At 46.0% G+C, this 23,499-nt stretch overlaps 1 protein-coding gene across 1 annotated transcript in view; it reads right to left on the bottom strand.

The window, feature by feature from the left end:
• Positions 1–23,499, bottom strand: part of ERBB3 (erb-b2 receptor tyrosine kinase 3) — a 96,306-nt gene that overhangs the window by 71,933 nt on the left and 874 nt on the right. The gene's annotated exons all lie outside the window — the stretch shown is intronic.

The raw sequence follows: 23,499 nt of genomic DNA, 5'->3' as shown, positions 1-23,499 counted from the left end.
TAAAGAGGTACTGCTCCGGTGGGAAGGTACCGGTAAACAGCGTTTCCGTGCGCTGCTCTGGTTTGCCAGAAGTGGCTTAGTCATGCTGGCCACATGACCCGGAAGCTGTACACCGGCTCCCTCGGCCAATAAAGCGAGATGAGCACCGCAACCCCAGAGTCGGCCACGACTGGACCTAATGGTCAGGGGTCCCTTTACTTTTACTTTTAAGATCCATTTTGTTCAGTGGGGCTTGCTCTCTGGTTAGATGTGTTTGGTATTCCATCTTTAAGTGACTTTAATCCCTGGCTCCCACAGTTTTGGAGGGCTGATTTTAATGCAAATTTAAATGGGAAAATATATGCAGAAATGCTGGAATTCAAAATCCATAGCCTGGATTCAACTATTCTGGCACACTAGCAGAACCGAGCACACGAGGCTTCTATTAGTGCAACTGACATATCTCGCTTTGCATATCATGAGTCTATCTCATATATCAGTTTCACCTTTTAAGTTGAATTACTGAAATAAATGAACTTTTCCACGATATTCCAATTTTCCAAGTTTCACCTGTAATTTAGGGAGGAAAAACCTTATACCAGAATTACAAGAAGAGCTTGGGAAAAGAGACTATTCATTGAGGTTTAAAAATTAAAAGGCAAATAGGAAGAAGTCAATAAATGTTATGATCCATGGCCTGAAGGCCAGTTCGTTATTTCCAAATGTTTGTGTTACCCTGGGAGAACAGAAGATCTGCAAAGCACACTGGGCTGAAGGAACTGATTGTGTGGGTTGTTGCTTTGTTGTTGTTGTTTTGGTTCAAAAGATTGAAACAGAAGGTTGGGGGAAATTGTTTTTGCCACCTATTTGGCCGACATGGATTCTTCATTTGACTAGATTCCAGCAGAGTGTCACATATTTCACTACAAAGAGGCTCCTGGGCCCCATGAGGTCTGGAACCTCAGCCGTATTGCACATGAAATTCAGACACACAGCAGGTGACTCATGAAAGATTTGATCATATCAAAAGCACCTGGAGGGAATTACAACATATCAGTACATATGGGTTGTACAATCGTCAAAGCTTGCGAAAATATTGGAAGATGTAAGTTGCACAGTCTACAATTTTATGCTTTGCCCCACCAAGTAAAGCTTTGCTTTACCTTTTGTTTTCCTTAGTTTAGGAAAGGAAGTCAATCCTTTCAGTTTGAATGTTAGGCTCCAAATGTTCAAGGTCAATTTGCACCACCATTTCAACCTTTTGTGGACACCTCCATATGGCCTTGGGGGGATAACTGCTTTCCTCACATTCAATGGACCCCATCAGCTTCCTTTTGAACATTTCAAAAGGTGTGAAGAAGTCATTTGGACTAAGTATTCAGAGGCAGTTTCCCACAGGAAAGAAGATATCCAATCAAGGGCTGAAAAGTCCCCAAGATTAAGTCATCAGCATTGTAAAAAGTCTATGGCAATCAACATCTAAATGACTCAACCATTTGCTCTTAACAGTCCGCAGAGGCAGATGGTTGTAAATGCAGCTGTTTTCTTCCTCTTTAAAGGCTTCTGTTAATATGGAAATAGGAAGAGGCCCGGCAGCAAGCACCAACACATCTATGTTACACAGTGGCAAAACCTATAAGAGATGCCACCACTACTGCATGGGATCCCTGTAATTAAGCCAAAATCATCTCCAGGGGTCAGTAGATAAAACGGCTGGCTGTAGCTCAGCAGCTACAGGTATATCTTGGATACACCCCTGTACACTCGAGGGTTAACTGTCCAAAGCTGCTGCTGCCAGTCAGCGAGGACAATATGGAGATGGAGGAGTTTTGACTCAGTATAGAACAGCTTCCTCTGTCTGGGCACCTAAAATGAAAGGGGGTCTTAAAGAATATGAAATAAACCCACCCTATGGTGACACTTTAGGAATCCTACCTGAATTTAATGTGGTGGTTAAGATGCATTATGGGGTAACTAATCTGCATTAATTCTGGACCTTTAGAGAAACATGTCTAAAGTAGCATGTATATAGTCCCTGCCTATATAAATAAGTTTCTGGCTGTGCCATCAAGATGAACGACAACTGTTATAAAGTAAACATACAAAAATATTCATTAATTTTTTTAGGTTTTTTTTAAAAAATCATGCTGCAATAATCTGTTACTTCCTAAGGCACCACCTGTCTCTTTGTTGTTGTCTTTACTGCTTCAAACTAATTTTTTTAAAAAAGGTAAAGGACACCTGGACGGTTAAGTCCAGCCAAAGGCGACTATGGGGTGCGGTGCTCATCTCGCTTTTCAGGCCAAGGGAGCTGGCGTTTATCCAGAGGTAGCTATCCAGGTCATGTGGCCAGCATGACTAAACCGCTTCTGGCAAACGGAGGACGGTGATGGGTGCCAGAGTGCATGGAAATGCCGTTTACCTTCCCGCCGCAGTGGTACCTATTTGCACTGGCGTGCTTTCGAACTGCTAGGTTGGCAGAAGCTGGGACAGAGCAACTCACCCCGTTGCACAGATTCGAACCGCCGACCTTCCAATCAGCAAGTCCAAGAGGCTCAGTGGTTTAGACCACAGTGCCACCCGCTCCCTGTAAACTAATACAGTGACCACCTCTGGAAAGAATGCCCGGGAAATTATGCCCAGCTTTCAGGGCCAATCTTTCTAAACTTCGGGCATGATATAATGTCATCATGATGGGAACTTGCCACACTGGTTTCAATAAGAGTCCTTCACAGCGCATAGTTGCCTGATCAAGAACGTGGCCTGCTTTATAACTTATCTGTTGACTCTGTTGGTCAAGTTACTTAACCCACTTGATAAAATATTGTCATTGGACATGACCCACGAACTAGATGTCAGTTAGGTGGCAGTACTGACAATGGCAAGAGAAGGAAGAGGGAGGTTTACTAATCACGGTCTGGGTTTAATTGCACCTTTCCCAATTAAAGTCCCTCTGTTCACATTTCAAGAGTACACCACACACACACATTTTCTCACACACAACTCCTATTTTCTTTGCTCCACCTATACTTAGCAGCTAAGGAACTGGAACATTTTCAAAGGGGGGGGGGTTACTGATCAGATGCTTTTTGGAAACAGTAATTGGAGCTAGATTCAATCTTCCTCCCCTTTGTTGCTGAGTAGCTTATAACATGAGTGTGATTTTAACTTTTTTTTTGAAAGCTCTCCTTTGGAGCCAACATTGTTGCTTTGTGTTTGTGCGTGTTGTTCTGTTCAAAGGGGCCATCACCCAGAAACTGATAAGGAAGTGAAAAGTTAGAAGAATGCAAAGCAGGTTAGAATAAGATTGACAGGAATGAAATATAGCACTGTGAGTAAAGCAGAAAGGCAGGCTTATGCACCATCACTAATCACTTCAAAAACCACACCTCTGCACCAGGTGAGACTGTCAGTACTGTAGTGCTATAGTTACAGATGGGTAGCCGTGTTGGTCTGCCATAGTCCAAATAAAAAAAATTCCTTCCTGTAGCACCTTAAAGACCAACTAAGTTAGTTCTTGGTATAAGCTTTCGTGTGCATGCACACGAAAGCTTATACCAAGAACTAACTTAGTTGGTCTTTAAGGTGCTACAGGAAGGAATTTTTTTTATTTGTAGTGCTATAGTTTGCTCATAGTTGGAGGTGGGGGATGAGCTGCAATGGGAGAAGTTCTTTTCCAAAAAGTAATATATTCATTCAATGTTTTAAAAAGCAGAACAGTGAGAATATAATAAAGTCATGGTTAGGAATGTCTGAGTTCTCATGAATAAACAACCAAGACAAATCTGAAGAATAGGAATACAGACGCAACCAGCCTTGGAACAGTTCAGTTCCTGATCAGGTTGCGCTGTGAGTAGCTTGTTCTTCCATGAGTACATGGTGCCACATTTCATAGAATGATAGATTTGTAAGATTGGAAGGGACCCCAAGGGTCATAGAATCGAACCCTCTGAAATGCAGGAATCCTGCTCACAGCCAACACTGGGTGGCCTCGAACCACCAACCTTCTTGGTTAACAGCCAGGTGTTCTTAACCAACAGCACTCTGCCATATTGCTGCTCCCCACTAGCTGTCTATAGCTGTTTTTATTTCCCAGTGGTCGGCTAAGTTCGCTGAAAGCCCCTGGTGTCAAATGATGGAACAGTAGCTCAAGCTGTCATATATTATCAGATGGAAGCTATTGGATCCTTCTGCTACGGGGTAGCAAAGGCATGTATGGAACACAGCTGATATCTGAGGCATGTCGCACGGATAGGCCCTGCTTGGGCGGGGGTAGGAGGAGAATTTATTTCACCAGGGAAGAACGGGGCAGAGAGAATTGCAGCTGGCTAGGAAAGCTTGTGTCCTTTCTGAAAGGTGGACAAGGGCACATGTCTTGGGGGAGGGAAGGGCAGAAAAACCAACAGGAAACATTACAAGATGTCTGCGATTCAAACGTTTCAGCTGTAATTCCAATTAGATCAGTGGGATGGAATTGCACACTCTCCCCTCCAATGACAACCCCACACATTTTTCTTCTGGGAAACCTTGCTGCATGGGGTTTCGCTAATGGCTCAGGGTCTCTTCTCAACTGACTGCCTTGTTTGGCCCTCTCTTGCACACCCAGATCACATTTGCTGGTGACTGCAAGCTGGGCTATGTATGGCAGCTGGTGGCAATAAGCAGTTTCTTCCTGAGATTGCCAGTTTTTGATTTGTGAAAAAGACACCCACCCAGTGGACCCTAGAGGACTCAAGGCAGAGAGCCGGCTCAGAAGGATTTAACAAGTTGAGGCCAGAGCCAGGCGCGACTCAGAAAACCATGCATTCAAAGCCTTTCGCACCCAAATACGGGCGAGCGGACAAAATGACAATTTGACTGGTCAGCCCCTTGGCTGGCAACACTGAGCATGTGCAACTTGCCTCCCTTGCGTGAGCCACAAGGAGATATCTGGATGCTCACCAGAGATCATTTCACTCATCTGGATGCCGTAGCGTACCCGGGGCGGGGCGGGTTGCCCACGGGGGTGATTGGCGCAGTGACCCCTGCCCACGGAGGGTGATCAGTGGCAATCCCTGCCCAGGAAGGTGATTGGCGCTTCGATCTGCAACAATCCCTGCCCAGGAGGGCGATCAGCGCAGCGATCCCCGGCCAGGGGAGATTTTGTAAACCCTCCCCCCCCCAGAGATGACACTCGGGGCAGACAGCTCCTCCTTCCTATGCCCCTGACCTACCTCAGAGGGTGGTTGTTTGTGAGGATGAAATGAGGGGAGGAGAACTTTGTATGCCATCCTGAGCTTCCCGGAAGCAAGATAGGATATATATTTAATGCAATAAATAAGATGAACGGAAAGTAAAATCGTTCGATTCTGAGACTTGGAAGATGGAAAAGGGCGTCAAACCAGGTTGCCTAAGGGGCAAAACATTCCTGGGTCTTTGCTTCTCCCCATGACGGGCAGACACAGAACAAAACCCTCCTTCCTCTGATCTTTTCTGGACACCCCCGCCTTCCCTCCCACAGAAAGGAGGTGCATCCAACTTCTCTCATCGCCGTGGGTAGGTGTTCAAGCGATCTGCCTCCCATTCCCACAGACTTCCCCTGCGCTGCTAGAGAAGGCTGCTGGTGGGTGCATAGCAAAGGGGGCAGGAGCTTTTGAGTCACAGGCTGCCCCAGGGTCCCGACCCAGAGCCCCCTCCAATTAAATGGCTGTCATGGCTACACAATGGGGAGCCTTTATGCCCTTGCATGGAAAAGGCGTTGGGCTGGCTTTCATTCCTCGGCTGCAGCCCATTAGGGGCCTTACTATAATGCTTGCTTGTCAGAGCAGCGACTAGCTTGAAACAAAAGAGCTACAGAGACAGAAAGCACCATGTCCCAAGATTTAAAAAAGTAGAGGGGGCTGGAGGAGAGAGAGAAAGAAATCCATGTTCTCAGCAGGGAAGGCAGCCTCCCCGCTACTTTTAGTCCTCCTGTGATTGAGAATCTGCAGAGAAGGCAGGCAGTGGGAGGCAGAGGACACCAGCAGATCTTCCAGGTGAATTGTTGCCTGGAGGTCCACACATAAGAAAACTCATTCAGATGCCAGCACTGAAACAGGCCTCTATATTCCCCCTTCCACTTGTTACTTATTTCTTTCAAAGGATTTATCGTCCCATTTTTTGAAAAGATGCTCCGTAAAGCAGCTCACGATAAATACATAGCCAAATACAAGATTTGAACCTCTGAAGGCTGTAAAGGCAGACTTCGGAATGAATAGGTAACTCCTGGCTAAATCTCAGAAGAAAGCAGGGGGGACGACCTTTGCATAGCTCTCGCCTCTCCCCGTGATTAGCAGAAGGAAACAGTACATTTTGCAGAGTAAAATATGCAAATATATGCCGGTGTACAGTAATCTATAAAGGCAGTAGAGGTCATGGCCCTGAACTTGGGTAAACGTGGCCCAGAGTGCACACTCTGAGCTGATAACATCAGTAGAGAGCATCAATATGTATTTGTACGGCTTATAAAAACTGGAAACCTCTTCGCATTTAAAAATATTTGTATTGGTAATGTTTTCCAAACTACACCTGCAACTCTGTTAAACATTTCCTACATTCCAATTGCTCTTAGCAGTTTCTGGATGAACCTCCCCCCCTTTTTTTCTAAGTCCCCCATGAGAAGCTATATATATATATGCATTCCTTTGCAGAGCTGGTATCTGCCCCGTGAAACCAAGCACTCCACCATCAACATTCCTACACGCCCAACAACATGCATACACAATGCTTGCCGCTGGCTACAGGCGGCTGCTCGGGCTTGTTTCCATTTTGGGGTTTGCTGTCCAGCCTTTTATCTCTCTCCTTCTGGGAAATGTCCTTGCCTTTGTCCCTCAGCCCTCCCCACCCCCCCCCCCATCCCAGACCACCACCATGGCCACCTTATTGTAAAACTAAAAAGGTGAGACAGAACATGACTCAGAGATAGCAAAATGAGCTGTCAAGCTTGGCTAAGCCATGTCTTTAAAAAAAGCGGGCAGAATAAAGAAAGAAAGAGAAAGAAGGAGAGAGAGAAAGAAAGAAAGAAAGAAAGAAAGAAAGAAAGAAAGAAGTTGAATTCATTCAAATTAACAGGGATGTGTGTAGGGTTTCCTTTCTCCCTACTGCAAAGAGCTTCTTAGCAAAATGATTTCTTCAACCATGAAGGTGTATAACCCCCCCCCCAAAAAAAAAAATCCTCAGGGGTGCCACTACAGTGGAGGGGCGAACAACTCTCCCCACCTTGTTTCAAAGCTCTAACAATTATCCCTCAGAAAAAATATATTAACATGTATAAAACTGTAACCAATCCTCTTAAATGCATCGCTTTCTTTTCTTCCAAGTTGAGCTTGAATATACCGCTCCGGCAGGAAGGTAAACGGAGTTTCCGTGCACTGCTCTGGTTCGCCAGAAGCAGCTTAGTCATGCTGGCCACATGACCCGGAAGCTGTACGCTGGCTCCCTCGGCCAGTAAAGCGAGATGAGCGCCGCAACCCCAGAGTCATCTGCGACTGGACCTAATGGTCAGGGGTCCCTTTACCTTTTATACCTAAAAGAAGGCCTTTGAACCTTGCTATATGAATCTCGATGCACCCTCACTTACATTTATTCTCCCACCCACCAAACCCCACCTGCCAACCCTGCCGCTGAAGCCTGAAATGGCATTCCTGCCCACAACCAGCCCTAGAAACTGATAAAGGATTCACTCACATTTAAAAGTATGTGGATTCCCTCCCAAAGAATCCTGGGAACAGTAGTTTGTTAAGGGTGGCAGGAACTGCAGTTTCAGTTCCCAGGATTCTCTGGGGAATTCCATGTGTTTTTAAAAGCATGGCGTGGGTGCGAACAGCTAAGTAACAATGAAGGGGTGCTCAGGTTCAGCTCTGTAAAATTCGTCAAAAAATGTTGCTGTCATCAGCAGAGCACCACCAAACCAGTCCATTCAAACTCTTTCACCACTGCTGCCATCAGGGCAGGATTTTGGGACAGAGGTCCAGAGGCATATCTAGGGAATGGGGAGAGGCAAACACAGCAGGGGTGGCGTACTGCATTTTAAACTAAATTAATTAATACATGTTGCCATCTAGACACCAGGGTGTGTGCGCTCCTACAAGGCCATTGGGTGCTATTCAACTAAATATTTATGCCAGCACAGGGATGAGCGCAGACCCTCCAAGTGTCCCTATTTTCCAGGGACAGTCCTTGATTTAGAGAAGCTGTCCCAGATTCTGATTTGATCTTGGCATGTCCCACCTTTCCTTAGGACATCCCTATTTTCATCAGAGAGGCATTTGAGGGTATGGTAGGACATACCTATATTCATAGGAGAAATATTGGAGGGTATGGGAATTCACACCCCTATTTTCATGGGAGAAATGTTGGAGGGTATGTTAGCGCTGGGGCAATGGGCCTATCCCCCCCACACCCCATACCACACCTAAATCTGCTCTGGAGCAGTGGGGGGAAACAGAGACCAGATTTAGGGGGTGTACAGGAGGAAAAGAGGGGGAGAATGTACTATTGAGCAAGGAGGCTTCCTTGCCTTGACAGAATGTTCTCTGCAGCTCATGAAGTTCAGAGTCCAAAACTCCCTCATTGCACTGCGGACTCTTAGGAAAAGTGTTAGAAACGAGCTAAATGGCACCTTAAACCTAGGTTGTGGGCACAACAACGGAATGTCTAGGTGCACTTTTTTTAATAATAAGAATACGAAGCTGAAAATGAACGAACTTCAGCTAAAATCTTATGTTCATTTTTCAGGTGGTCTAGTCCTTCCCCTGGCCACCCCCCTAATATTCTTAAGAGGGTATCTTCTCCAGTCTTCAGAGCTGGAAGTGGGGAGGCATAAAAAAGTCCTCCTTTCCTTCCACTCTGCAGTTTTAATCTGAAATCTTAGGTGCAGTACTGCGCCCAGTGCTCAGAAACTGTTCGCGCTACTGAAATTCCCTATCGCAAAATGTGCGTAGAACAATGGGAGTTTCGATCACTGCTTAAAGGTAAAGGTAAAGGGACCCCTGGCCATTAGGTCCAGTCGCGGACGACTCTGGGGTTGCAGCACTCATCTTGCTTTATTGGCCAAGGGAGCCGGCGTACAGCTTCCTGGTCATGACTAAGCCACTTCTGGTGAACCAGAGCAGCACACGGAAACACCGTTTACCTTCCCACTGGAGTGGTACCTATTTATCTACTGCAATTGTGTGCTTTCGAACTGCTACGTCAGCAGGAGCAGGGACCGAGCAACAGGAGCTCATCCCGTTGTGGGGATTCAAACTGCCGACCTTCTGATCAGCAGGTCCTAGGCTTTGTGGTTTAACCCACAGCACCACCCATGTCCTAGGCAAAATGTGCCTAGAACAATGGGAGTTTCAACCACTGCTTAGGAGTGTACTATTCTCCTAGAGGCAAAACTTGGGTGACTATGACAGAGAGTGGAAAGAAATGTATGGATGCAGTGCTCAAAGGAATCACATGCCTTCAAAAGGGATGGGTGGAAAGAGAGGAAGGGTTGACAGCTCTGTGGCAGTTGGAAGCAGCAGCCAGCCGTGGGAGAAGGATAGCATGCAGAGTAACACATCTCCAGAAAGGAGGCCGACCTCGGATCCTTCTCTGCATTCTTCTGTTTATAAATACTTCTCACTGCTGCCCTTCTGGAACGACAGCACAGAGCCCTAAACAAGTATAAACCTGAGTTCCACATTTCCAGCCTAGAAAGACAGGCAGAAAACAAAATAAAACCTAGCCGCCTTAAGCTCACCATTCAGCACGCAACCATCTATGGGTGTTCCTCTTCCCTCCCCATCTCTTTTTTCCTCTTGTGCCGTGCCTATTAGATTGTGGGTGCAGGGATTGCCTCATTTTAGGTACTTTTATACAGATTATTATTCACAATCATAAATGACCCATTCTCCTCCTTACACACTGCATGATTGTGGTTTGTGTAGGCTGAGTTCACAGCTCGAAAACAATCGGGAGTGTATTAAAACCAGGAGGAAGTTGGCTTCTATAGGAAGAGGAGAGAACAGAGCCCCCGGTTTTTACTAAAGCCCAGCTACTTCCCATCTTAAAAAGCTGGAGCTCAGGTTTCTATAAATCATCGGCTGCCAATTGTGTTCTCATACCTGGCCCTCGGCCATTTCCAACTGCCAGGGAACGTTGTCGGCCCCATTCACCCTTTTGCTTCCTGGTGCCAACTGGAGCCCTTGCCCATCATGACATCAGGGGAAAGGAGGACAATTGCCACACTTATCTGTGCGGATAGGATGCATCAGTGGCGTAGCGTGGGTTGTCAGTACCCGGGGCAAGGCAAGTAATTTGCGCCCCCTAACCCGTGGATTTGCGCCCCCTAACCCTAACCCCCAGATGTTGCGCCCGGTGCGGCCGGCCCCCCCTGCACCCCCCACGCTACGCCACTGGGATGCATGCTACTGGTCCTGTGTATGGAGAAATCATGGTGGCGGAGGGAGCCATATATGCATTCAACAGGGCTTCATAGATCCATTAATTCAACCTTCACCAACCTAGTCCTCTCCAAATGTTTTAGACTACCATCCTCCCTAACCACTGGCTGTGCTGGCTTGGGCTGATAAGAATTGAAGTCTTTAAAAATACCTGGAGAAGAGGCTGATCTGGGTTTCAGATGCAGCACCTTGGAAATTCACAGTTCAGATCTTGCTCCCATAACCGCTCCTCCACGTGCAATTTAGGGATTATCCATCTGAGCTACATTACAGGGCTGTTGTACAGATGACCGGGATAATGTGCATCAAGAACACTCAAAAGAGTTGCATAAACAGTAGCAGTAATACTATCTAACTTTTATATGTTATTATTATTTAATACTATTCTAATGATAGTTGAATGTTACTTTTTTGATATAGGTTGCCTGTTTTAAAGTTTTATTATCACATTTTTGTATTGCATTAGATTGTTATAAGATGTACATTTTTTGTTTCTTCAGCTTGTAAACCACCTTGAGTATTGTAAGATAGAAAGATGGTATACAAATTAAAAAATGAAAATGATGATACCAACCCTGGCACACGGTTGCCCGCCACACAGAATTCAAAGTTCACAGTGGCTGCATTCAGGTGTACTGCAATACTAAGCCACAGTTTAGCTTTATGAGAACAAGCACAGTGAACCTCCCTCTCATATGCTCCTATCTTCCTCCCTTCCCCTGGCACAACCATGGGGAGATTGAAAGGTTCCATTTTAGGGTCGCTGCGGTTTAGGCGAAAGGCCAACATCTGGGGCCCTCCAGATGCTGCTGGACTACAAAACCCATCATCCCTGGCCATTGGCCTTATTGGTTAGGACTGATAGAAGCTGTAGTCCAACATCAGGGGGTTGGACTAGATGGCCTTGTGATCCCTTCCAACTCTACTGTTCCATGAGTCTATGATGTAGACTCTCACTTCCTGCTCTATGGTTTTTCCCATACAGAAAATACAAAGCAAGGAGTGGCTGGGTGGTAACTCAGTATTTCCTCCTGTACCTTTGAGTGGGCCACTCGGCTGGGAGATGAGGCAGCAAGTGCCTTTCATCCACATGTTTCCTGCATACAATGCTTTTCCCTCCACCGGTTGGAGCGAGGAGGGTTATAATCCCATAACGTTGTGAGTTGGGCTTTGATGAGACTATTTTGGAATGGACTTGTTAGCACCCAAAACGAGAGTCCCCCTAAACTGTCTTTGAAGAGAGTGCGCCACAGTGATTGACAGGAGAACAGAGGTCAAATTCAGCCACTAAACTTACTAGATGACCTTGGGTCAGCCACACTCCCACGATCTATTTATACCTCACAGGGTTGTTGTGAGGGTTTGTTTGTTTTGGGTTTTTTTTAATAAAAAAGAGGCTTATGTTACCCTGTTCCTCAGAAAAACTGCAGGATGCAACTATAATAGTCCTGACGGTGGACTGATGGAAACTGTCTTTTCCTAAGCCATTCCTGAACTTCCACCATATTCCAAGTAGGGGTGCAGTGGTCCAAGGTTGCAGGGGGTCAAAGACCCATTACTAGAGTCCTAGCAGGGTCCCTACATCCAGCATCCCAGAGCCACCCAATCAGCATGAAAAGGAAGCTGTTTAGCAACTAAGAAGCAGTCTTTGCACCCTTTGTGCTTATTGGAGTCAAGCAGAGTGAAAGGAGGCGAGTCGGGTAAAGACTGGCTCCTAGGGTCACTCTGAAGGAGGCACATGGCATGGGAAAGGAGTTGTTCTGTATGCTCCATAGCTAAGCATTTAGGAAGAATGAAAACTGAAGGTGTTTCAGTTTCAAGAGAATGGTGTGCATGTTCTGTTGCGTAACAAGGTAAACACAACTTAAGTCGCTCAGAAAGAAGCTATTGGAGCGTTCCAAAACATTTGCCCACGAACATGCACACAAAATAGCAGACCTAGCTGAAAGGCAGCACAGAGAGATCTGCATTGAGCATTGCAATGCATACATCATTATCATCATCATCAAATTATATTTGAGAGAAGAAAAGGCTAAGGAGTAAACTCTACACAAATCCCTAAGACAGCTGGATGGCGCCTTGCACACCCTCCCTCCAGCAACTCCAGCAGCCAAGCTAGCGTCAAACGTATTGCTCTGCTTCCCTTTGGACCACACCAGTGAGGTCTCATTATCTGGGCATCCCCAAAACCTCCATTCAACACTGCCCAGGCTTGCGCCCCACAGAGGTCACTTTTGGTGCTGCTAATACAGCGGTTTGACTTCACCCCCGGAGGCGTGCTCCATTGTCTCTCGAGACAGACGGATGCCGGCAACGACAATTATAACACGACTGTATAATCTTGCATAATCTTAGAAGGGGGCTTGGCTTGAAGTGACCCTGCACTTCTGAACTGGACTGATTCCAAGGGAATATGCATGCTGTGAAGCTGCCTCTAGCAGAGCTTTATTTGTGCCTCTGCTGCTACAGCCCCTGTTCCAAAAGTGTATCCTCTGTCAGGAGGAGGCGTAGGAATGTAGAAGAAGGCAGGCTCTGAAAAGCCTTTTTTTTTTTTTTTTTACAAGGGGCAATGTCAAAGTTGAAAAGCCTAAAATTAGTGCAGGCAGCTGCACTGGAAGCCACAGGTGCTTCTGTGTGGCTTTCCCCTCTCTGCCCACTTCCTCCTCCCTCCTCTCTGCTCTTGGTAAGAAAGAAAGAGAAGAGCAACAATCATTCTGTCCCTCCAGGGTGTCCCTATCATCAGGAGCCTTCTTCATTTCAGTTGATTAAAATACTTAACTAAAAGTAGAAAGATTTTGACAGATTTTTTTTTCTGAGCACTTGGGGCCAAAAGAAAGTAATTTAAAACAACTGCTGAGATATTTCGTTCCGAATCTGCTAGACAGAACCAGTCAGAGGAGGATGATAGTGGGTGTCCAGTCCCCCTACCCCATAAAATAAATCCTGGCTCCACCCATGGTGAGGGGTGAACTACAGTTCCCAGCATAAATGTATAATAATACGGAGCTGTATAATAATAATAATAATAATAATAATAATAATAATAATAATAATAATAATAATAATTTATTTGTACCCCGCCCATCTGGCTGGGTTTCCCCAGCCACTCTGGCGGCTTCCACAAAGACCAAAAATACACTAAGATGTCACACATTAAAAACTTCCCTGAACAGGGCTGCCTTAAGATGTCTTCTGAATGTCAGGTAGTTGTTTATCTCTTTGACATCTGATGGGAGTGCGTTCCACAGGGCAGGGGCCACTACCGAGAAGGCCCTCTGCCTGGTTCCCTGTAGCTTTGCTTCTTGCAATGAGGGAACCACCAGAAGGCCCTCGGCGTTGGACCTCAGCGTCCGGGCAGAACGATGGGGGTGGAGACGCTCCTTCAGGTATCCTTCCCTCAATTCAAAAACAACAACAACAACAACAACCCTCTTCTGTGGATAAGCTCCCTGTCCTAAAACCAACATCTGCCATAGGATTGCTTAAGTGGCGATTCCAAGAGCTATCCTGGTGTCTGTCCCCAACACCCATTCAAACTGTGGGGGATGAGCAACATTGTTTTTCTCTCTCTCAGTTGACTCAGTGCTCTGTTTGTGCCTATCTGGCAGGAGAGGACACACGCCAGGTGTGGGCGGAGGCTGTGGCCACGATGCTTCTCTACACCCCTTGTTTGGATATGATCCCTCAAGCAGATCCCCTCTCCAATACATCATCCCTCTTGCTTTGCTGCCACTCGGAGTTGCTTCATGGCTGGGCATCCACCCTTCCGATCTTCCCCTGCACACCTGGTTTTTCGCTTGCGGCTATTTACTCAGCAAGCACTACCTATTACGAAAGGTCCTCCCTCCACCACCCCCCTCCTTTGGAGTGATTCAGATGGGAGGGACAATCCTGCCCAGCCCTGGCCATGCAAATCTCTGACAACATAAGCTGTGCATAGATGAGAGAGATTAGGGCACAGCCCCTTGGACCCAAAAGTTGCACCACAGGGAAATGGCTGCCTGCATTAGGAAACAGGAGAGCGTGAAAAGGAGAGCAACTCCAAGGAGGAGATCCAGAATGGCATTTTCAGTGCCAGGTGAGCCTCAACATCCCATAAGAACATCTGTGCCTTTTTGTGAGCATCTCTGGATAAAGTGGAACAATCTTCCCCATCAATTTTGGACCACTTGCTTAAATACAGTGATGATTTTTCTACCAGGCTAAATTGGCTACGGACCCTGCAGGATTTACCGTATTTTTTTGCTCTATAAGACTCACTTTTTCCCTCCTAAAAAGTAAGGGGAAATGTGTGTGCGTCTTATGGAGTGAATGCAGGCCGCGCAGCTATCCCAGAAGCCAGAACAGCAAGAGGGATCGCTGCTTTCACTGCACAGCGATCCCTCTTGCTGTTCTGGCTTCTGAGCTTCAGAATATATTTTTTCTTGTTTTCCTCCTCCAAAAACTAGGTGCGTCTTATGGTCTGGTGCATCTTATGCAGCGAAAAATACGGTATTTGCATTTCCCTGCATCAGGTGGCTTGGCCCAAACGCCTGAGCCAGCTGGAGCATCTATAAGTCATTTTCTGAATCTGTTGGGTACCCTTTTTTAAAACAATGATCCTTCACATCCCCCCCCCCCAGGAGCTCCATATGAAGCCAGCAACCAGAGTCTTCTAGATATGTGCTGGGCACACTCCTTTTTCTCAACTAGAAACTCTGTGGTCATCCAGCTAGAGCTCATGGGATTTTTGAAGAGCACATAAGTACCCTGTGTTGACTGACCCTGAGTATGCACAAGAAGTGCCTTGTTGGAAAAAGCCCAGCATTCTTCGCAAGAACCCCAGCGAGCAGCAAAACACTCAGTGCTCAAACAGAATTAGCTTGCAGATCATAATCCATGTTCTGTCCACCTTCATTCTACAGCATGCGTCAGTCAGCAGGGACCATTTTCGTACACATTTGCAAGATGGACGTGGCCATGATACTCAGTGTCTCTGATCATGCACAAAGTACCTTCCCCTCTCCATGGAGTAACCACAACCAATTTGGCACTAAAACTTGGTTCTGGGGCAAAACCTTATATTACAGTTAATCTACTATGGATTCCCTACATAGTCATGTTCCCACTGAAATGCCATGATTCCTGAATCCCCTCCATTTTCCTAGCACTTCGCAGTTTCCAAATTAATAATCATTGAGCAAGAGACTTAAGGGGTTTGGTCAAACCAGAAGCGAAGGTCCAGCAACAAAGAGTTCTTTTATCTCAAGAGCGGGAGGCAGGGACTGAACCAAGGGCTGGACAGATTCCAATCAGAAATAAATGTATCAGAGAAATAGGCTCCATTGTTTGGTCCCTGCCCCGTTATCATTTGTATCTCAGCCCCACAGATGTTTATCCCCCTGACAATACAGGCTGTCCTTCTTCCATCCACAGGCACACACACAAATAACATGCATGAAACCCTAAAGTTACAATACACTCACACACTAGTTTCTCTTTCACAAACTCCCAGATTTTTGTGACGCAAATGCAATCGGAGGTACAGTCAGTGATGGGCAACCTGTAGCCCTCCAGATTATGCTAAACTGCAATTCCCATCATCCCTGACCTATTTGCCATGCTGGTTATGACTGATGGGAGTTGGAGACCTTCAACAACTGGAGAGTCGGGGGTTTCCCAATCCCTGGTGTAGACAATAAAAGCAGTCACAGTCTACGTGAGTAGAGTGTCGAGTGTAGATGCAAGAATCCAAGACTCAAATCCCTGCTTAGCTAGGAAGTTCGCTGCTGACATCACTGCCTCTTCGCCATAACCTATCTCACAGGGCTGTTGAAAAGGTTAAATTAAATAGCTCCTTGTAAGCCACCCTACAATCATGGATAAATGTGACAAATAATGGTCTTGGTGTGGCTCAGTGTTAGAAACTGGGGTAGAACAGCTAGGAGCCAAATGGCTTCTGGGACCTGGGTTGTAGGCGCCAAAACAGAATGTCTAGTCGCCACGGGGCAGGGAAGGGGGTCGGCAACACTATTTATTTATTATTTTGATAAGCATGAATTAATATTAACAATGTGTTACTTATGTGAATTGCATATCACATCTAATGCATGCTTAATTTTGTGTTTACAATAAAAATATTGGTACCATACATCAGGTTTTCAAAACATTCTTTACTGTTAAACTCCTTAACATATAGTCTATCCTTAACATATACTTTTCAAAGCACATACATTTCAGTAATCCTTGAGTGTCAGCCAGGCACAAAAAATGGCAACCCGACTTTTTGAGATGCTCGCAAATGGAGAACCTTTAGACACAAAATGCGCCTGGCGCCCGGCTTCTAAGAGTTTTGCCCTCCCTTCCTTTATGACATGTGCCCTCTCAACTCATCCAGTCTGCTGGAGGAGCTGGTGCTCTGCAGGCACTTTGGCACAAGGCACCTCTTTTGCTCTGGCACCCTTTTTGTGGCATCCTACTGTCTGACTTTCATTCCAGCTTAATCTGCAGGGAGGCCAATTTGTGGCTAATGCCACATGAAGGCAGGGTGGACCTGGACTGATGATGTCCCGGTCCCTCCCAACCCTAAGATACAATTATTTTCTCTGCAACCTAGAAAATACACACAAACACACACACACACACACAGAGAGAGAGAGAGAGAGAGAGAGAGAGAGAGAGAGAGAGAGAGAGAGAAGTAGTTGTTGTTGTTTAAAACCTATCAACAGAGCAGAGAATTGGCCAGGAACTGGAAAGTCGACAAAGCCTTCTTAACCTTTAGAAGATTTCTTGTACATATTAATTGAATGACCCTTTCTGGAAGGGAGCAGGCCTGGAGAAGGTGTGGAGAGTATTTGTGGCAATTAGCACTGTGGCTGTGTTGCAGTGTTGTTGACACGAGAGCAGAACTGTGAGGACTGGGGTGTTGGAGAGATGATACCATGGCAGTGCTTAGGGTAAGCAAGATGGATTTCCTCTTATCAACTCATCGCCTTCAAATCTTGCAAAAGCTACACTTGAAACCTAATATAACAATGGGCTCATCCCGGCGTCAACCAAAGAGAATTCCTGGACCAAGGCTAGACCAGGCGATTGCATTAATTCCTCTATTCCAGGTATAGCCAATGTGCTACCCCTCCAGTTGTTGTGGGTTACAACTCCCAGCAGCACCAGTGAGCATGCTCAGCAGCCAGGGATGATGGGAGTTGTAGTCCAAAACATCTGGAAGGCACTATGTTGGCTACCTAATCAATACACTTAAGCAGTATGTCCAATATACAGTCGTACCTAAGCTCCCGAGTGCCTTGGGAGTCGAATGTTCTGGCTCCCGATCGAAAACTGGAAGTGACTGTTCTGGTTTTCAAATGTTATTTTGGAAGCTGAACGTCTGACAGGGCTTCCGCAGCTTCCGACTGGCTGCAGGAGCTTTCTGCAGCCAATCAGAAGCCACACTTTGGAAGTCAAACATTTCGGAAGTCAAATGGACTCCTGGAACAGATTCTGTTCGACTTCTGAGGCACGGCTGTAAGGCCAAACTTCCCCATGGTGTTTAATGCCTAAAAGTGAGACAGAACGTAACTCATGCCTGTCTGGGGTACCTTCCCCACAGTCCCAGATGCACGTAGCATGCTTGTGGTAATTTGGGGAAGGGGAAGAGGCCTGCCATATGTGCTCAAAATGTTACCACCTCATTTTTTCAAGCCAAGTCTAGTTCTGTGTAACATCAGGATTCTACAGACGTAACACTGTCATTAGAATTATGATAGACCTCATCTCACAGATATGGTCCATTTAGGACATGGGCAGGCAAACTAAGGCCCAGAGGCCAGATCCGGCTCAACCACCTTCTAAATCCAGCCCGCGGACGGTCCGGGAATCAGCATGTTTTACATGAGTAGAATGTGCCCTTTTATTTAAAATGCATCTGGGTTATTTGTGAGGCATAGGAGTTTGTTCTTTTTTCTTTTCTTTTTTCAAAACATAGTACAGCTCACAAGGACTGAGGGACAGTGGACCAGCCCCCTGCTGAAAAAGTTTGCCGACCCCTGATTTAGAAGTTACTAGGGGTCCTTTCCCATGTCTTTTCACACTTGGAAAGGGCCAGGACAAATCTGTGCAGGTACATACTTTTCACATGGAAGAAAAATGCAACCCAAAAAGGTTGATCAGGACTTGGTTTTAGGCCAGCTTATGTGTGGGAAGGTGGGGGGGGGGCCTCTGACCCATGGATTCTTAAGAAGTAGACGATTTCCTCCCAATTTCAGCATTGCTTAGGCAGGTGTGTCTTGAACTGGGGATCTGGGCAGAGAAGGGAGGTTTTCCCTCTAGTTTATCTGACCGACACTGTTTGATTTTCTTCCCACTGACAAAAGCTACAGCATACATGGGGAAAGCAATTAGCAGAGGTCAAGAATGTTGACACAAAACTGGTTTCGGGCAACTGGGGAAACCTGGTCTCTATTAACCGAGGGAGGAGAGCAAGAGAGGGCTCATTAGCAAGTGCTCATTAAGTAGAAAAAAAACGTAAACAAGGTTCCCAGCACTCGGTTGTCCAGCAGCTGTGTACCAACACATCAACTTAGGGAGAAAAATAAAGGTTGTTTCCTCTTGGCAGAGGAAATTAAGACAGCTGAGAACAGAGGAAGCTGCTATATACCAAGTCAGGCCACTGCCCATCTAGCTCATTTCTGTATGCACTGACTGGCAGAAGCTTGCCAGGATCCCAGGGCAGGGGCCTCTGCAAACACTACCTGGAGAGGCAAAAGGTTGAATCTGGGATCTTCCACATGCAAAACAGATGCTTTACTGCTGAGCTATGGAAGGAATCGCAGAAATGCTTCTGTAGGGGAACCAGCGAAGGTTCCCTACAGAGGTCTCCCTTCCTTCTCAGTTTCATTGTGTCTATTTGGCCTGATCACTACCTTCCAATAAGGTAGCAGTTCCGAGGGTTAGAAACCCTCGGAATGCCAGCGCTGCCTTGGTGCTGGCAGCAGAAAAGGTTGTGAGATGTGATCTCTCTGTAGAGACCTAACAACAACATAGAGGACAATGACCTATCTGACTTCACAGAGGGTGATTTCACCTACGAGGTGGCTCCCCACAGCATAGTTGTTCATTAGCGAACAGCTGCAGAGTCCAAGTGCCTTGAAACACACTGTGTAAAGTACAAAAAGCAGAATACATGTCAGCAGAAACGCAACATAAAGCGAAAAGATGCATTATCTGTGCCAGTGCAAATATACCAGCCTCAAGAGATAGGAAAGACAGGAAGGGGTTGTTCTGGTTAGGGTCACCGGGCTGGATGTGTGCCAAGAGACCTGGTCCAAGGCCACACTTCCCTGCAAATACATAACCCTACCCAAGGCCACACATCGCCGCAGGCACCTCACATAAACATCTTTGCAGAGGAAGACCGGTATCTGTTCGTTATAATTGAATATACTGATTAGTCACTTTTCAGTTAAATAAGGTCTTACAAAAACAAAGCACAGTGTTCCCATGTTAATTGGCATGAACTGACATTACTGCTCTTTTAAGCAGCTTCTAGTGCAATGTTTAAGGGGTAGACCCAACATTTAGTAATAATCAGAGCAGGCATATTGAAGTCAATGAGTTTAGGTCAATTCATTTAAACAGGTCTGCTGAAATTACTAATGTTGGTGATTGCCCATCAGATTAGTCCTGCAGCACTTTAGATTTTGCAAGTCCAACAGCATCTGGAGGGCCACTGCTTGGCCACTCATTCGACTTTTTTTGCAGAGGGCCCTGTGCTTTTGGAGACCCTCCACGCTACTATCATTTTTAAAACGACAACAACCCATCTTAGCAGTTCAAGCACAATTTATTGATTTTCAGCATAAATTATTTGTGCAGGGCCTTCTCGGTAGTGGCACCCGCCCTGTGGAACGCCCTCCCACCAGATGTCAAAGAGAAAAATAACTACCAAACTTTTAGAAGACATCTGAAGGCAGCCCTGTTTAGGGAGCTTTTAATGTTTAGTAGGTTATTGTATTTTAGTGTTCTGTTGGAAGCCGCCCAAAGTGGCTGGGGAAGCCCAGCCAGATGGGCGGGGTATAAATAATAAATTGTTGTTGTTGTTGTTGTTGTTGTTGTTGTTGTTGTTGTTGTTGTAATGACCTCTGGGTTAAATGACTTTAAAGCAGGATTAAACACCCATATGAAAAAAGAGCCTATCAATGAACAACAGTCATGATGAAGCCTCCAAGTGCCAGTTGCAGGGTTCAAGAGCAAGAGAGAACTATTGCCTCTTAGCCCTGTTTGTTGGCTTCCCAGAGGCACCTGGCTGGCTGCTATCAGGATCCTGGACGGGAAGGACTTTTGCCCAATCCAGCAGCATGGGATCTTCTTATGTTCTTATGGCAACAAAGCCTTGGTAAAAGGTTACTCCCATCTCTCTAGCTTTCTCCTTCATCCACCACCTTGCAGCCCCTAAACATTCCCTAGAATACACCAAGAAAACTGCATTCCAGATAACATGGACATAATATAGCAATGATGGGGAACCTGTGGCCCTCTCCATCAGCCTCGACCACTGGCCATGCTAGTGGGGGTGTCTGATAGGAGATGGAGCTCAACAACATCTGAAAGGTTGCAGATGGTTCCCCAACCCACTGGTGCAAAGGGAACCTGCCGAGGAAGTTAAGCAATCCAAAGGACTTTGTTCTCAAAAATATTTGCAAACATATTTACGGGCAGAAAAATGGAACGAATGCTTAACTTGATTTGACTCTGTGTCCAGTGTCTAAGAGAGGAGGACATCCATAGTTCTTTCACACACAAACCCCTCCCCGAAGATTTCTTTTTTAAAACAACAGATAGCCAAGGAAACACTACAGAAAAATTCCTCCATACCACAGTGCCTAGCTGGAGAGGTTAACCTTTCAAACAGCATCGATTTAAGGGACTCCTTTTATTTCCCCCCCGTCTGTTGGCTTAAGAAACCACAAAACAAGCTAGGACAGTGGACTTGGCCCTTTTCAAATCAAACCTTTTTCTCCCTTTGCGGTGTTTAATCTTCGCACTTGGAACCTGCCTTCCCAAGGTATGGATTGAGTCTGACGGGAATGAAAGAATGCCACCTGCCTCTCCCCTTTCTCCCCCAATGACACAGTTCAGCAATGGGAGATGGAAAGGCAGGAATGACTATGGCAAGTCCCACCCAGAGACACACACAGACATTCCTTACGTAGAATTTAACTACATAGTGGAAGTCTCCTCTCCAACATCCTGTTAGCTACACTGGTCAACTAGGGACAAGACTGCAGTGTATTTGTGTTCCCCAGCAACTAATATTCAGGGGCTTTTGCATGTGCAGAGTACATTTCCCTCTTTGTAGCCTCCTTAAACTTGTCTAATCTCTTTTTAAAGCCATCCCTGCCTCTTGTGGAAGCTGCGAAGAAGTACTTGATTTTGTCTGCCCTGAATCTCCCCAATATTCAGCCTCATTGAATGATCCCGGGTTCTAATATTACAGTGGTACCTCGGGTTAAGTACTTAATTCGTTCTGGAGGTCCGTACTTAACCTGAAACTGTTCTTAACCTGAAGCACCACTTTAGCTAATGGGGCCTACTGCTGCTGCTGCTGCTGCGCTCCCGGAGCACAACTTCTGTTCTCATCCTGAAGCAAAGTTCTTAACCTGAAGCACTATTTCTGGGTTAGTGGAGTCTGTAAGCTGAAGCGTATGTAACCCGAGGTACCACTGTATATGAGAGCAGGAGAAAGTCATGCATCAGTACCAATGTAATATTAGCCCCCCCCCCTTCTTTCTGGGTAGCGGGCAACAAGAACCCACAGAATTCTCTACATCACAACACCTACATTGCACCCCCAGGATAACTGGGGCAAGGCAAGCTTTTCCCAATAGTTGGCAGTTGGAAATATTATGGTTGGTTCAGAATTTGTGTAAGCACAGCACACTGGAAAAGAGTTGAAAGAGCGTGTGTTATCTCATTGGATTTTTCTACTCAAGATCACCATTAGTTAAAAGTGTTGACAAGCTTGTTTCCAACTCTCCCCCCCCCCCTGCATGTTCTTTCAAAATAGGTGGAGTCAGGATTCTAATCTATATTGGTGACTGGAATGTCAGATACACAGGCTTACGCCCCCAAACTCCATTAATTAGTCTGGAGTAGCTGCCACTCCCTCATGCAGCCTCAATAACTACAGTGGATCCGAATCCCCTACTTAACCCCATAAACCTGTTTTGAAAGGGCAGGATGAATCCACTGCTTTGCCATATTTCAATCTATCAACAGGCAGGGTTATTAGAGGGCAAGTGATCAATATGAACCGCAGGTCCCAACCATGTTTACACAGAAGTTAGTCATACTGTATTCAACTGAGCTTACTCCCAGGTAAGTAGGGTTAGGGTTTGTTATTTTATGTGCCCTGGATAGGGAACCATGAAGAGGAAGTTACTCTGACCCAAGAATCCCCCCCCCAACCAAAGAAAGAATGAAAGAATTAAGTTCTCCTTAAGAACATCATGAGTGGAGGGACTCCTCAGGGAGAACATGGCACTGAATAAAATTTTGTGGAAGGGTTGTGTGAAGTAGCCACTTGTCTCATACATCACTAATGACTAATACAATAATAATTTTTCCCTGGAAGATGGCACTTAACTTCAAGGGGAAAAACAAAGAGTCGAATCCTACCTGAAAACCACACCTTCTCTAACCTATATATCCTGTAAGCCCCAAATCCCAGGTATGTAAGTGGGGAGGGGCTATGGAAACTCAGTGAAGAGGGAAACGCACTTTGCACATGCTCACAGTCACTTGTTTATTATCATTACTTCAGGTGCGCCAGGGTTTTGAGGTTTAAACAAGACCTAGGGAATCAATTTCAAAGGCTGGGAGGGCTGAAGATCAAGTCCAGGTTCTGTAATTTCAGCCTAAAGCACACACACACACCCCACACACAGTTGATTCCAAAACCCAACCCTTCAAACAAGCGAAACAACATTTTACAGATTCCATAAAGTTTGCCTTGAAGTTTCTGCCCTCCCTTTTAGGAGAAACACAGACGCCTCTTCTCCAAACCCCGCAATCAGCGAGCCAGGATCGCGCT

The sequence above is a fragment of the Podarcis vaucheri genome, assembly GCF_965113315.1.
Source record: "Podarcis vaucheri genome assembly, chromosome: 2".
NCBI classification, from domain to species: domain Eukaryota; kingdom Metazoa; phylum Chordata; class Lepidosauria; order Squamata; family Lacertidae; genus Podarcis; species Podarcis vaucheri.
This window is presented reverse-complemented; position numbering and strand designations above follow the sequence as displayed.